The following is a 13,520-nucleotide window of genomic DNA, read 5'->3' as shown; positions in this document are numbered from 1 at the left end:
CACTCGCTGTGTCCTGAAATGTTCACAAATATGAATGGGGGCTGTGGCTGGCAAGTTGAATGTGTTCTAAGAACACTCGCGGTGTCCTGAAATGTTCGCAAATAAACAAAATGGGGGTGTTCTGAGGACGCTGTCCTTATTGTTCTCTGTCACGTTGAATGTGTTCTAAGAACACTTGCGGTGTCCTGAAATGTTCGCAAATACACAAAATGGGGGTGTTCTGAAGACGTTGTCGAACACTCGCTGTGTCCTGAAAGGTTCACAAATATGAATGGGGGCTGTGGCTGGCAAGTTGAATGTGTTCTAAGAACACTCACGGTGTCCTGAAATGTTCGCAAATAAACAAAATGGGGGTGTTCTGAGGACGCTGTCCTTATTGTTCTCTGTCACGTTGAATGTGTTCTAAGAACACTTGCGGTGTCCTGAAATGTTTGCAAATAAACAAAATGGGGGTGTTCTGAAGACGCTTCTAAGAACACTCGCTGTGTCTGGGGAATGTTTATAGGGGGTGTCCTGAGGACACTGTTCCTATTGTTCTCTGTCAAGTTGAATGTGTTCTAAGAACACTCGTGGTGTCCTGAAATGTTCGCAAATACACAAAATGGGGGTGTTCTGAAGACGTTGTCGAACACTCGCTGTGTCCTGAAATATTCACAAATATGAATGGGGGGTTGTGGCTGGCAAGTTGAATGTGTTCTAAGAACACTCGCGGTGTCCTGAAATGTTCGCAAATAAACAAAATGAGGGTGTTCTGAGGACGCTGTCCGTATTGTTCTCCGTCACGTTGAATGTGTTCTAAGAACACTCGCGGTGTCCTGAAATGTTCGCAAATAAACAAAATGAGGGTGTTCTGAAGACGCTTCTAAGAACATTTGCGGTGTCCGGGGAATGTTCGTAGGGGGTGTCCTGAGGACGCTGTCCGTATTGTTCTCTGTCAAGTTGAATGTGTTCTAAGAACACTCGCGGTGTCCTGAAATGTTCGCAAATACACAAAATGGGGGTGTTCTGAAGACGTTGTCGAACACTCTCTGTGTCCTGAAATGTTCGCAAATATGAATGAGGGTTGTGGTAGGCAAGTTGAATGTGTTCTAAGAACACTCGCAGTGTCCTGAAATGTTCGGAAATAAACAAAATGGGGGTGTTCTTAGGACGCTGTCCGTATTGTTCGTTGTCACGTTGAATGTGTTCTAAGAACACTCGCGGTGTCCTGAAATGTTCGCAAATACACAAAATGGGGGTGTTCTGAAGACGTTGTCGAACACTCGCTGTGTCCTGAAATGTTCGCAAATATGAATGGGGGTTGTGGCTGGCAAGTTGAATGTGTTCTAAGAACACTCGCGGTGTCCTGAAATGTTCGCAAATAATCAAGATGGTGGTGTTCTGAAGACGCTTCTAAGAACACTCGCAGTGTTCTGAAATGTTCGCAAATAAACAAGATGAGGGTGACCTGAGGACGCTGTTCGTATTGTTCTCTGTCAAGTTGAATGTGTTCTAAGAACACTTGCGGTGTCCTGAAATGTTCGCAAATAAACAAAATGGGGGTGTTCTGAAGACATTTCTAAGAACACTTGCAGTGTCTTGGAATGTTCATAGGGGGTGTCCTGAAGGCGTAGTCCGTATTGCTAGCTGGCAAGTTGAATGTGTTCTAAGAACACTCGCGGTGTCCTGAAATGTTTGCAAATAAACAATATGGGGGTGTCCTGAGGACGCTGTCCGTATTGTTCTCTGTCAAGTTGAGTGTATTCAAAGAACTCTCGCGTTGTTCTGAAATGTTCGTAGGGGGTGTCCTGAAGATGCTGTTCGTATTGTTCTCTGTCAAGTTGAATGTGTTCTTAGTACACTCATGGTGTCCTGAAATGTTCGCAAATAAACGAAATGGGGATGTTCTGAGGACACTGTCCGTATTGTTCGTTGTCAAGTTGAAAGTGTTCTAAGAACTATCGCGTTGTTCTGAAATGTTCGTAGGTGGTGTCCTGAAAATGCTGTCCGTATTGTTCGCTGGCAAGTTGAAAGTGTTCTAAGAACACTCATAATGTCCGCGGACATTAAAAGTTTCCATAGACCATAGTTGAAATGTTTGACTCTATGGATGTGATATGCTGCGGTGGTTGTTGCCATGCACCCAAGACTCTATGCCCTGGCAACAACCACCGCAGCATATCACATTCATATTTGCTTATAACTTTAGGTGAAAAACAAATGTGTAAGGAACAAAGGTATTAGATACTATGGATGTGATATGCTGTTATGGTTCTCCTTATTATTCTATACTTACTCTTTGGTCTAGTAACCGGAGTATATGTATTTCTTGTTAATTTCTGTGATAAAAGAAAATAGCATGTTAGTATTAGTATTTTGCAATGACTTATTACATTGTATAATCAACATACTTTTTTTTTTGGACCTTCATATTTAGTAGATTACAAATCAGAGTACTGTGCAATTTGCTCAGTTTCTGTATTTGTTGCTAAAATCATTGGGTCTGTGGGAGAAAAAAAAATCCACGTTGGATTAAAAAAAACCTTTTTCTGTTATGCTACAGTTTATTTGTTTGTTTGTTTTCAGTGTTCACTTGTTGTTTCTGGCTAATGCTTTATACTTTGGCTTGTTGCATTTTTTTGGAGCAGTAACATATTATTTATTTGTTTGGATATTATAACATTTTGGAGCAGTTAGATACCAATTGGCGTATTCTAACTGTCTATTTTTTTTATATATTTTAGTGGTATTGATTTATCTATTTGGATATTGTTAAATTTTGGGACAGTTAGATACCAATTGGCGTATTCTAACTGTGTATTTTTTGGTCTAATTTAGTGGTATTCATTTATCTGATTAGTTGTTGTAGAATCTTTGAGCAGTTAGATAGCTTTTGGAGTATTCTAACAGTTTATATTTTTTTAACACAAGTTTACTTAGGGTTTAAATACAGTTTAGTTATCAAATTTTGGTTTTAAGAACATCAAATAAGCGTTTGTAAGATTTGCTGGTAATCTCCGCCTTAGAGTAATGGTACTATCATTACATTGAAACCATCCACATTTCTTTTTTATATATGCAGTGTAGTGCCCTGAATTGGTTGTGGTTTCTGCGTGGTAGATTATACCTATTGTTGTGAAGGTTTTCGTACCAAGTGATATTTGACCATGTGTGAATCCAGTCAGCTTGCAGTTGTTTTTGGTACCATCTGCATTGTAACGTAGAAGCATTAGTATTATGTATTTGCTATGTGTTTGTATTACTAACGTGGAGCGATTATCTGAATTGCAGGTAGGGCATACTCTAACATGGTTTGCATTTTGTACAAGTCGCTGAAATGGAATGGATTCACAATTTGTTATTGATATATATATGAAGCGTTCATTGGGGATTTCTTCTTGTGTCACATTGTTGCAGAGAGTGCATGTATGTTTCCACATGTATGAAATGTGAAAGATTTCATTTATAGGTATGTTTTTGTTTTCCAGTACTTGTAGTAAGTACATTAGAAATTCTTGTGGATCTTCCTGTGAGTTTATAGTGAATTTCACCATTCCAGCACAGTAGTCCAATTGTTGTCTTATTCCATAAACACTATACGTGTTGTCAGGATTGTTTGCTGCATTTCTGTGAAGTACTAACATTTGCAAACACAATGGGTCTGTACTGTGTAAGTAAATGTTGTCAACACTTGGTGGTAATTGAAATAGAATATTAATTGCTACATTTGCGTAGCAACTTACACCAACTATATTTGAGAATTTAAATAGTCCAGGTAGTTCTGTATCTAACTGCTTTTTTTGGAGTTTGTCTTCCTTCTTTAAAGAAGTACCTGGTTTACTTTCCCTAATTGATTCTTTTTTGCTTGTGGTACTTGATGAAGTATTAGTTTATTTTACTCTCTTTGGAGGATTTGCAGTGACATCCTGTTGCATTTCTGTTTGATTTATTTTTCTTTTATAGCGTTTGACTTTTTGTGGAACAGAATATTTTTTTAGGTGGGGGGTGTATAGTGAGCGAAGTCTATTGTATTCTAAAATGCAAGGAATATCAGCGTTTATTTTACTTGCATCAAAGTTGATTAGAAATAGACCATAAGCGTGATAGTGCTAAGTAGCTCATGCCTTCTTTAAAGACTGTGTTACCAATATCTATCATTGCTTTGTCTAAGGTTAGACCTTGTGATTTATGAATCGTGACTGCGTATGCAAGAGTTAGAGAAAATTGTTCTCTGCGTACATACATATCTTTGAAGAGAAGGAATCTAGCTGTTGAGCGTCCTATCCTTTTTACTTCTGAAAGTTTGTCAAAGAGTATATTGACAAACTGAATTTTGTTGTCGCGTGGGTATGTTTGAAAGCCAACAACTGTACCCAGTGCTCCATTAACTAGCCCTTGGTCCACGTCAAGGTTACGTTTAAGCATTACTCTGCAATTTAAGGATAATTTTAATATCTTTTCTAAGCCTGTTGTGTTTGAGATTGATTTTTATAAACTATTTAGTCTTGTTGTGGCTTGGTCACACATGGGTAGTGTCATACCATGTACATCTAGTTTGTCTGTGGCGCTAATTTTCATGATTGGTTGCATTTCTTTACTTAGCATGATTTCATTGAATTTGAAACAGCTTGCAAGAGTTGGCATTAAGGCCATACAATTGACATTTTTGTGGGCTAATTGTTCCATAACATCTGTAGCACATTATTCGCCATAAATGCATTAATGTGCCGGGTTTTCAATATTGCTTCTGCTTCTTTAGAAAGTATACCAACTCAAAATGTTGGCATAAGTGAGATCTGCAGATTGCCGCATGTTTTCTGTTAATTCTCTGTATTGGAAATGTTGCCAAAGGTTGACATTTCCAATGCTGCCAACAGTTTTACGGCAGAGTTTGTGTCCTAATGTTTTAAAAATAGGCTCAACTTTTACTGGTGTCAATTGAAGAAGATCTCCGAAAACAATAATGTGTTTTCCTGAAAAGAGCTCTTCATAGTTTGTTTTCAGTACTTCTTGTAATCTGAGGTGAATCAAAGCCAACATTAGGTTGGAGACCATGCTCACTTCATCTATTAGTAGCATTTTCATTTGTTTCAATACTCTGCGTAGTTCCATTGCAGCTTCTGCAGAAGGTTTGTAATAGTCTAATTTGTTCTGTTGTTCTACTGGCAATAGTAGTAATCGGTGTAAAGTGAAACCACCTATGTTGTAGGCAGCTAAACCTGTGGGGTCAGTGACAACAGCTGACAGTTTGTTGTTTGTCAGTTGTTGAAGGAATTTACTGATGATTTTGATTAGGAATGTTTTGCCAGAACCAGCTTCACCACTGACGTACAGTAGTATAGGTTTATAATTATGGCAGGAACATTCTTTATTTTCATGTTGTACACCATGTGCAATTTGTTTTGTTACTTCTTCAGAAATGCTAAGTTGTTCGTTGTTTAGTTTTGATTGTAGTATAGTTAAGTCTTCTTTATCTTCATACTGACACATGGTGTTTTCTACTTCTATCATAGCTAATTCTGCCTCATTTATTATTAGTGGTTCTCCCAGTGGTTCTTGGCTTCCTGTTACAGAAGGTTGACTACTGTCAGGAGTGTCTTTATCTAGTTGGGCCTGAAGTTCTTCTTCGTGTTGCTGTTCATTGTGCAACATTGTTTTGTATTGTGTAAAGTTTACATCAGTTATAGTGCTTTCATTTGCTTTGAAAGCATCTTCATATGAGTCATAGTTTTCTAGTATTTCTTCTTCTTTTCTCCATGGTTTAAAGAGTTGTAGCAGGGACATGTAATATATTTCTTTATGTTGAGGAGTCTTCAATGACAATTTGATACGATTAATTAAATTTGGTTTAGTGAGTTTAACTAAGCTGCCTTCACAGTTTGTCACTCTGTTTTTACCTTTTTTCATCAGGTTTTATATTATTTTTGTATGTGTAGTTTTGGGCTATGTGGTATAGACAAATGGTTTCCAAAGTATTACTTCTGTTTGGGTAGTATGTGTCAAATAAATTGTTTTTTAAAATGTCTTGGCTATTGTTTCTATAACTTCATATGTTTTTAGAACTCTTTTTCTATATTTAGCTGGACCAAGACTTAGCCATACTATATTTTCAGATTTACCATACAATGCAGTACCAGTTAAACGATCAGCTGCTTCATATGATCCACATTCTCTATGGGAGACCATTTTTATGCCCGAGCTGTATAATTTCTGAGACACTGTTTTATCTGATGACAGGTCATTCCAGAGGTCTTGGAGCTCTGTGTTTTCTGCTTTGGTTAAGTATGCTGTGACATATCGTGCAACTGCAGTAGAATTGTCTGCAATCTACTGCACATCTATGTTTGCTTTCCATAAGTGGGCAATGATTGCATTATAATCATTGATATATTTTACTTCTTTTCTTTTTATGTAATATGTATTTTTAGGTGACTTACCTTTAACACTATGTCTAACTGAAGACATGAGGTTGTTCACTTGACCTGTATTTGTAACTGGTCTAGGGAAACCAAATCGGCATTTGGTGTAGTATTTCCCTTTGTTTTTGTATTCTCGACGACAATATTTGCTGCATTTATGTCTTTGAAATTGTAAAATTTGTGCATGAAGATCACTATTTGTGGATTCTGATGGAATTTCACAAGTGACATATTTTTCAATAAACTGTAAAACAGTGGCATCACTGTCTTGACCAAATTTAGGACCATCTTTAATACATAAAGGCATGTGGATATGTGGTGCTCCTCTGGCTTGGTATTCTTTTCTCCAAAAGAAGTGTTGCACTTCTCCAAGGGGAGGAACACTTTTATTACAAATAAAATGTAGCATAGCAATGAAGCGATGGTGAAAATATCTTGAAACATTAACAGGATCCAAAGAACAAAGTTCTCCTGGTGTTAGTATATCTATGTTTGTTTTGTTTTTATTTGATATGCGTAGGAAATTATGTAAATCTTCCCATGCATATTCTGCACAACTTAATGTAACAAACCAAGTGGGTGGGCCAAGGTTTCTGATCATACAACGTACATCTCCATGACGTCGAAACCAGTACTCTTTAGTACAACGCATATTTACTAATAGATTTGTAATATTTGATTGTAAAACCTCATCCTTTTGTTGCACTTTTTGTAATAATTGTGTAGCTGTCATATTTTGAAAGTGGGATCCTGATTTTAATATGTGTGCAACTCCGTAACATAAAGTTGCTAGTTCACTTTCAATGAGTAGGTGGAATATGTATTCCACATTTTGTCTAAATCTGGGATCTTCAGAATACATCAGTAATGAGCGGTATTCTGAAGCTGATATTTGAATAGGTCTATAATCATACCTTCCTCCTTTGCCAGTAGGAAAGAGTAGAGGAAAAGCACGTGCTTCTATACTTTTTTCCCATCTGCTGATTGGTGATCCTTTTGTTTGACGCATTTGGTAGGTTTCCAGTGCATCTTCTATGGTGTCATTAGAGTGCAAAGGATGAATTGTATAATGGTCTAAAGTATTTGATATTGTAGCAGGATCTAGTAGCTCAAATTGACCGGCTTCTTGTGTTTCTTGTATTATTTCAGTTGTATCTTTCAAGTTTTCTTCAATATTAATTTCTTTGTAATATTCATTATTCTCTTTAAGATATTGTAAGGCTTGTCTAACTTTATGTAAATCTACCAGCTGTTGCCATATTTTTTTGTCTTTTGTAGGTCCTCCATTTACTAAGATAACTAAAGATTGCTGCATTGGACGTTGCACTCCTAGAGTATGCACATTTTCTTTTAGATCTAATGGTAAATAAACTACTTTTCCACGAATGCCTTTTACCAATTCAGAGGGAGGTAATTTTACTGTTTTTGGTTGAAAGCGTATTATTGCTTGAAATGGGTGTACTGTTTGAATTATGATGCTCTCATATAAATTAAGTTGTTGTAGGGGTTTTGGTAGTGGGTATAATTCCAAATTATTTGTGATAGCACGTGAAGGAGTTTGGTTATTGTCAAGTTTTGTAGTGCAGTAACTGCAAAGTATTAAGGGGTCACTTATTTCGTATTTGTTTTCTGCTGCAAGGTAGAGAGGTAATTCAAACCATTTAGAATCTTCATTGTATTCTATTTTATATGATAGGTCTACAGTTTTCGTGTTACGTTTATAAAAAGTTCTGCGGCAACATGCACATACATGGTTTGGTACTTCAGCTGATGTACTTTTAAATTTTAGTATTTCTTTTTTGTATGTGTTTAGCAGAAGGTTGCCATGTGTAGAAATGTTGCTAATTTGCTTTAAAGCTATTTCATTCTGTAAATGGCTTTCACTTCCAAAATATTTTTTCTGGATATAGTCAATTTCTTGAAGTAGGTCTTTCGCTGTACCATGTAGAAGAATGTTATTTAAATTTGCTAGTGCTAAAGCAGGACTTTTAGCATAGTACAGTTTATATACTAGATTTCTAATAGTTGAATGATGTGTTGATATTCTTTTGATGTCATGGAAGATGGTTTTACAAGTAGGTCCTGTAATGCAGGCCAATGAATGTCCTTGTAGTCATGTGCATTTCAACTATGGCCTATGGAAACTTTTAATGTCCGGGACATTACCAGTGTTCTTAGAACACTTTCATTTTGCCAGCAAACAATACGGACAGCATCTTCAGAACACCCCCTATGAACATTTCAGGACAACGCGAAAGTTCTTAGAACACTTTCAACTTGCCATCGAACAATACGGACAGCGTCTTCAGGACACCCCCTATGAACATTTCAGGACACCGCGAGAGTTCTTAGAACACTTTCAACTCGACAACAAACAATACGGACAGCGTCCTCAGGACACCCCCTACGAACATTTCAGGACAACGCGTGTGTTCTTAGAACACACCCCCATTTTGTTTATGTGCGAACATTTCAGGACAACGCGAGAGTTCTTAGAACACTTTCAACTTGCCATCGAACAATACGGACAGCGTCTTCAGGACACCCCCTGCGAACATTTCAGGATACCACGAGAGTTCTTATAACACTTTCAACACGACAACGAACAATACGGACAGCGTCCTCAGGACACCCCCTATGAACATTTCAGGACCACGCGTGTGTTCTTAGAACACACCCCCATTTTGTTTATGTGCGAACATTTCAAGACACCTCGAGTGTTCTTAGAACACTTTCAACTTGCATTCGAACAATACGGACAGCGTCTTCAGGACACCCCCTGCAAACATTTCAGGATACCACGAGAGTTCGTAGAACACTTTCAACTCGACAACGAACAATACGGACAGCATCCTCAGGACACCCCCTACGAACATTTCAGGACCACGCGTGTTTTCTTAGAACACACCCCCATTTTGTTTATTTGCAAACATTTCAGGACACCGAGACAGTTCTTAGAACACTTTCAACTTGCCATCGAACAATACGGACAGCGTCTTCAGGACAACTCCTACGAACATTTCAGGACAACGCGTGAGTTCTTAGAGCACACCCCCATTTTGTTTATTTACGAACATTTCAGGACACCGAGACAGTTCTTAGAACACTTTCAACTTGCCATCGAACAATACGGACAGTGTCTTCAGGACACCCCCTACGAACATTTCAGGACACCGCGAGAGTTCTTAGAACACTTCAGGACAACGCATGTGTTCTTAGAACACACCCCCATTTTGTTTATGTGCAAACATTTCAGGACAGCACGAGAGTTCTTAGAACACTTTCAACTTGACAACGAACAATATGGACAGCGTGCTCAGAACACCCCCATTTTGTTTATTTGTGAACATTTCAGGACACCCCGAGTGTTCTTAGAACACTTTCAACTTGCCATCGAACAATACAGACAGTGTCTTCAGGAAACCCCCTACGAACATTTCAGGACACCGCAAGAGTTCTTAGAACACTTCAGGACAACGCATGTGTTTTTAGAACACACCCCCATTTTGTTTATGTGCGAACACTTCAGGACAACGCGAGAGTTCTTAGAACACTTTCAACTTGACAACGAACAATACGGACAGCGTCCTCAGAACACCCCCATTTTGTTTATTTGCAAACATTTCAGGACACCGCAAGTGTTCTTAGAACACATTCAACTTGCCTGCCACAACCCCCATTCATATTTGCAAACATTTCAGGACACAGCGAGTGTTCGACAACGTCTTCAGAACACCCCCATTTTGTGTATTTGCGAACATTTCAGGACACCGCGAGTGTTCTTAGAACACATTCAACTTGACAGAGAATACGAACAGTGTCCTCAGGACACCCCCTATGAACATTCCCCAGACACCGCGAGTGTTCTTAGAAGCGTCTTCAGAACACCCCCATTTTGTTTATTTGCAAACATTTCAGGACACTGCAAGTGTTCTTAGAACACCTTCAACTTGCCATCGAACAATAAGGACAGCGTCTTCAGGACAACCCCTACGAACATTTCAGGACAAAGCGAGAGTTCTTAGAACACTTTCAACTTGACAACGAACAATACGGACAGCGTCATCAGAACATCCCCATTTTGTTTATTTGCAAACATTTCAGGACACCCCGAGTGTTCTTAGAACACATTCAACTTGCCACAGAACAATACGGACAGCGTCCCCAGAACACCCCCATTTTGTTTATTTGCGAACATTTCAGGACACCGCAAGTGTTCTTAGAGCGTCTTCAGGACACCCCCTACGAACATTTCAGGACACTGCGAGAGTTCTTAGAACACTTCAGGACAACGCGTGTGTTCTTAGAACACACCCCCATTTTGTTTATGTACGAACATTTCAGGACAACGCAAGAGTTCCTAGAACACTTTCAACTTGACATCAAACAATACGGACAGCGTCCTCAGAACACCCCCATTTTGTTTATTTGCGAACATTTCAGGACACCCCGAGTGTTCTTAGAACACTTTCAACTTGCCATCGAACAATACATACAGCGTCTTCAGGACAACCCCAGCGAACATTTCAGGACACCGAGACAGTTCTTAGAACACTTTCAACTTGCCATCGAACAATACGGACAGCGTCTTCAGGACACCCCCTACGAACATTTCAAGACAACGCGAGAGTTCTTAGAACACTTTCAACTTGACAATGAACAATACGGACAGTGTCATCAGAACACACCCATTTTGTTTATTTGCGAACATTTCAGGACTCCCCGAGTGTTTTTAGAACACATTCAACTTGCCACAGAACAATACGGACAGCGTCCCCAGAACACCCCCGTTTTGTTTATTTGCGAACATTTCAGGACACCCCGAGTGTTCTTAGAACACATTCAACTTGCCACAGAACAATATGGACAGCATCCCCAGAACACCCCCATTTTGTTTATTTGCGAACATTTCAGGACACCGCGAGTGTTCTTAGAACAGTCTCAGCTTGCTTGCGAACAAAACGGACCCATATTGAGTCCTCAGAACACCCCCCATTCAATTTATTTAGAACATTTCAGAACACCCGTGATGTCCGCAGACAAATTGAACACAAAAAGAACGTCTACCACATAAAAAAGCACAACATTTAACATATGTTAAATGTCATACCCTTCCATCCTGCCCAAACACTCCTACACACCAACACACTCTACTAAATACACATTTTGAACAAACTTTCACCGCACTGTCCGCGGATGTCCGCGAATCCAAGATGGCAGGCGCTACCGAAAATCTGACGCGCTTCACGCTTAACACCATCCAATCAGTGAACACGTCGCATGTCCACGGACATCACGCAAGCCGATTGGCCAATCAGGACACTGTCCGCGGAGCGAACAGGGAAGTGTGGCCACGGACCGAACACAGATATCACTAATTTTTTTTTACCTACTTTTTGTTCATTTTAAAAAAAACTACTGGACGGATTTTCACCAAATTTACAAAAGCATGCTTTCGGGACCAAGCCACTGCTCCTGGTCCAAATTTGGTGAAAATCCGTCCAGCGGTTTGGGCTGTAGGCGCGAGCAAAAATGTTTTCTCATTCAGTCTATGGGAAAAAAAAAGTTTTGTGACCCCAAACTTTGCAAAAAAATTCGGAGTGGGCCATATACTTTTTTTGCAAAGTTTGGTGAGGATTCGTCCAGGGGGAGCGAAGTTATAAGCCGCCCAAAAAGTGCTCTACCGATGGAAACAGCAACTTAACCATAACTACATGGCCACTACAGCAGCCATGTAATATATATATATATATATATATATATATATATATATATATATATATATATATATATAGCTCATATGCCTCTATAATATAAAACACAGACAGAGGAGATATTCTTGAGGGGTTTCAATTTGCAACTCTCAGCAGGAGGCCAGGGGCAGAATATCCATGCCCAATTGCCCATGTTAAAATGTTAGCAGAATACTTCTTAGCCTAGCACACCCACGCCTTTGTCCTCTTTTTTCAATGATCACAATGGTGGTGATTATGAATCTGCGGGTGATGGTGATGACCAGGACATTGGCCACAGTCCCCATGCTTATAAGAGAACAATGCTAAAGGTTTTTAACAGATATGAACACTGAAAATGAGTCCAACCTTAACAGTGGCCATGAGGGTGGGTAGGAAGAAGGAGCACAGCCTGAAAAGGCACCACAACACCTGCATGGGTTCAATGTGTAGAAATACAAGAAAGCTCTTGTTCTGTGTATCTCTCATTGCGTCACCTCAGAGATCTTGAGGTGGCAGTGGTCTATGTTACTCAATGACAGCCCAGAACAGACCATCACAACAACCAGTACCACCTTTTGCACATGTGCACCTTGAGGGCACCATGTTCCCCCTTCTTCTGCTCCTGCTCAACAGCCAATGGCACCTACTGCAAGTCACACCACATTTCTATAATGTGGAATTTCTCAGTAGATGGTCAAGAGCAAAACCTTGGTACCAGCACTCTATGCAGAAAAACAATGTCAAGTGGGAAGAAATGTCTGGGCACGTCAGCATTGCTGGGCCATATGAAGCAACTATATATATAACAACAAAGACCGTTTTGGGATTGCCTACTGTGGGTTGCCCAATTCAGTAATCACACTTAGGAAACACACAGTTTCTTTGTTAAAAAAGATGATTCGAGGGAGCACGTGTCTCTAGCTTGGCTTTCAAGCATATGTGAATGCACTGCGTTGTGCTAAAAAACACATGTTGGGTCACATAGAGAGTGGGCCATGTGTCTGCTGCTTTCTAGATGAAAAGAACTGGAATCTTCAATGGGTTTTCTCTGTCAGGCAGGTGCAGAATTGGTAAAAAAGAAGAACAAAGGATATTCTTCGGTAAATCTTTCTCTCTCGATTCTTTCGTAAAGGTGGGACCCTCGGGGTTAGTTGGTTTGGGGATCCATAGTCCAAATGCACTGACTCTGGGTGATCTTATTGTCCTCTAGGTAAGGTCATTTCATGGCCGACCGGTTTCTGCGGTAAGGGGTAGTTAGACCACATTCATCAGGGCTTGAGTTGTGGGCATATAGGTAAGTGCCCTCTTCGTTCCTATTGCAGCGTTGTCTGCATTAATACGTGTCCTCTACCCTATCCATGTAGACAGTAGTTTTTGCACGGAGGGG

This window comes from Ambystoma mexicanum, chromosome 4q (genome assembly GCF_040938575.1).
Source record: "Ambystoma mexicanum isolate Mex_15411 chromosome 4q, UKY_AmexF1_1, whole genome shotgun sequence".
Classification (NCBI taxonomy): Eukaryota; Metazoa; Chordata; class Amphibia; order Caudata; family Ambystomatidae; genus Ambystoma; species Ambystoma mexicanum.
This window is presented reverse-complemented; position numbering follows the sequence as displayed.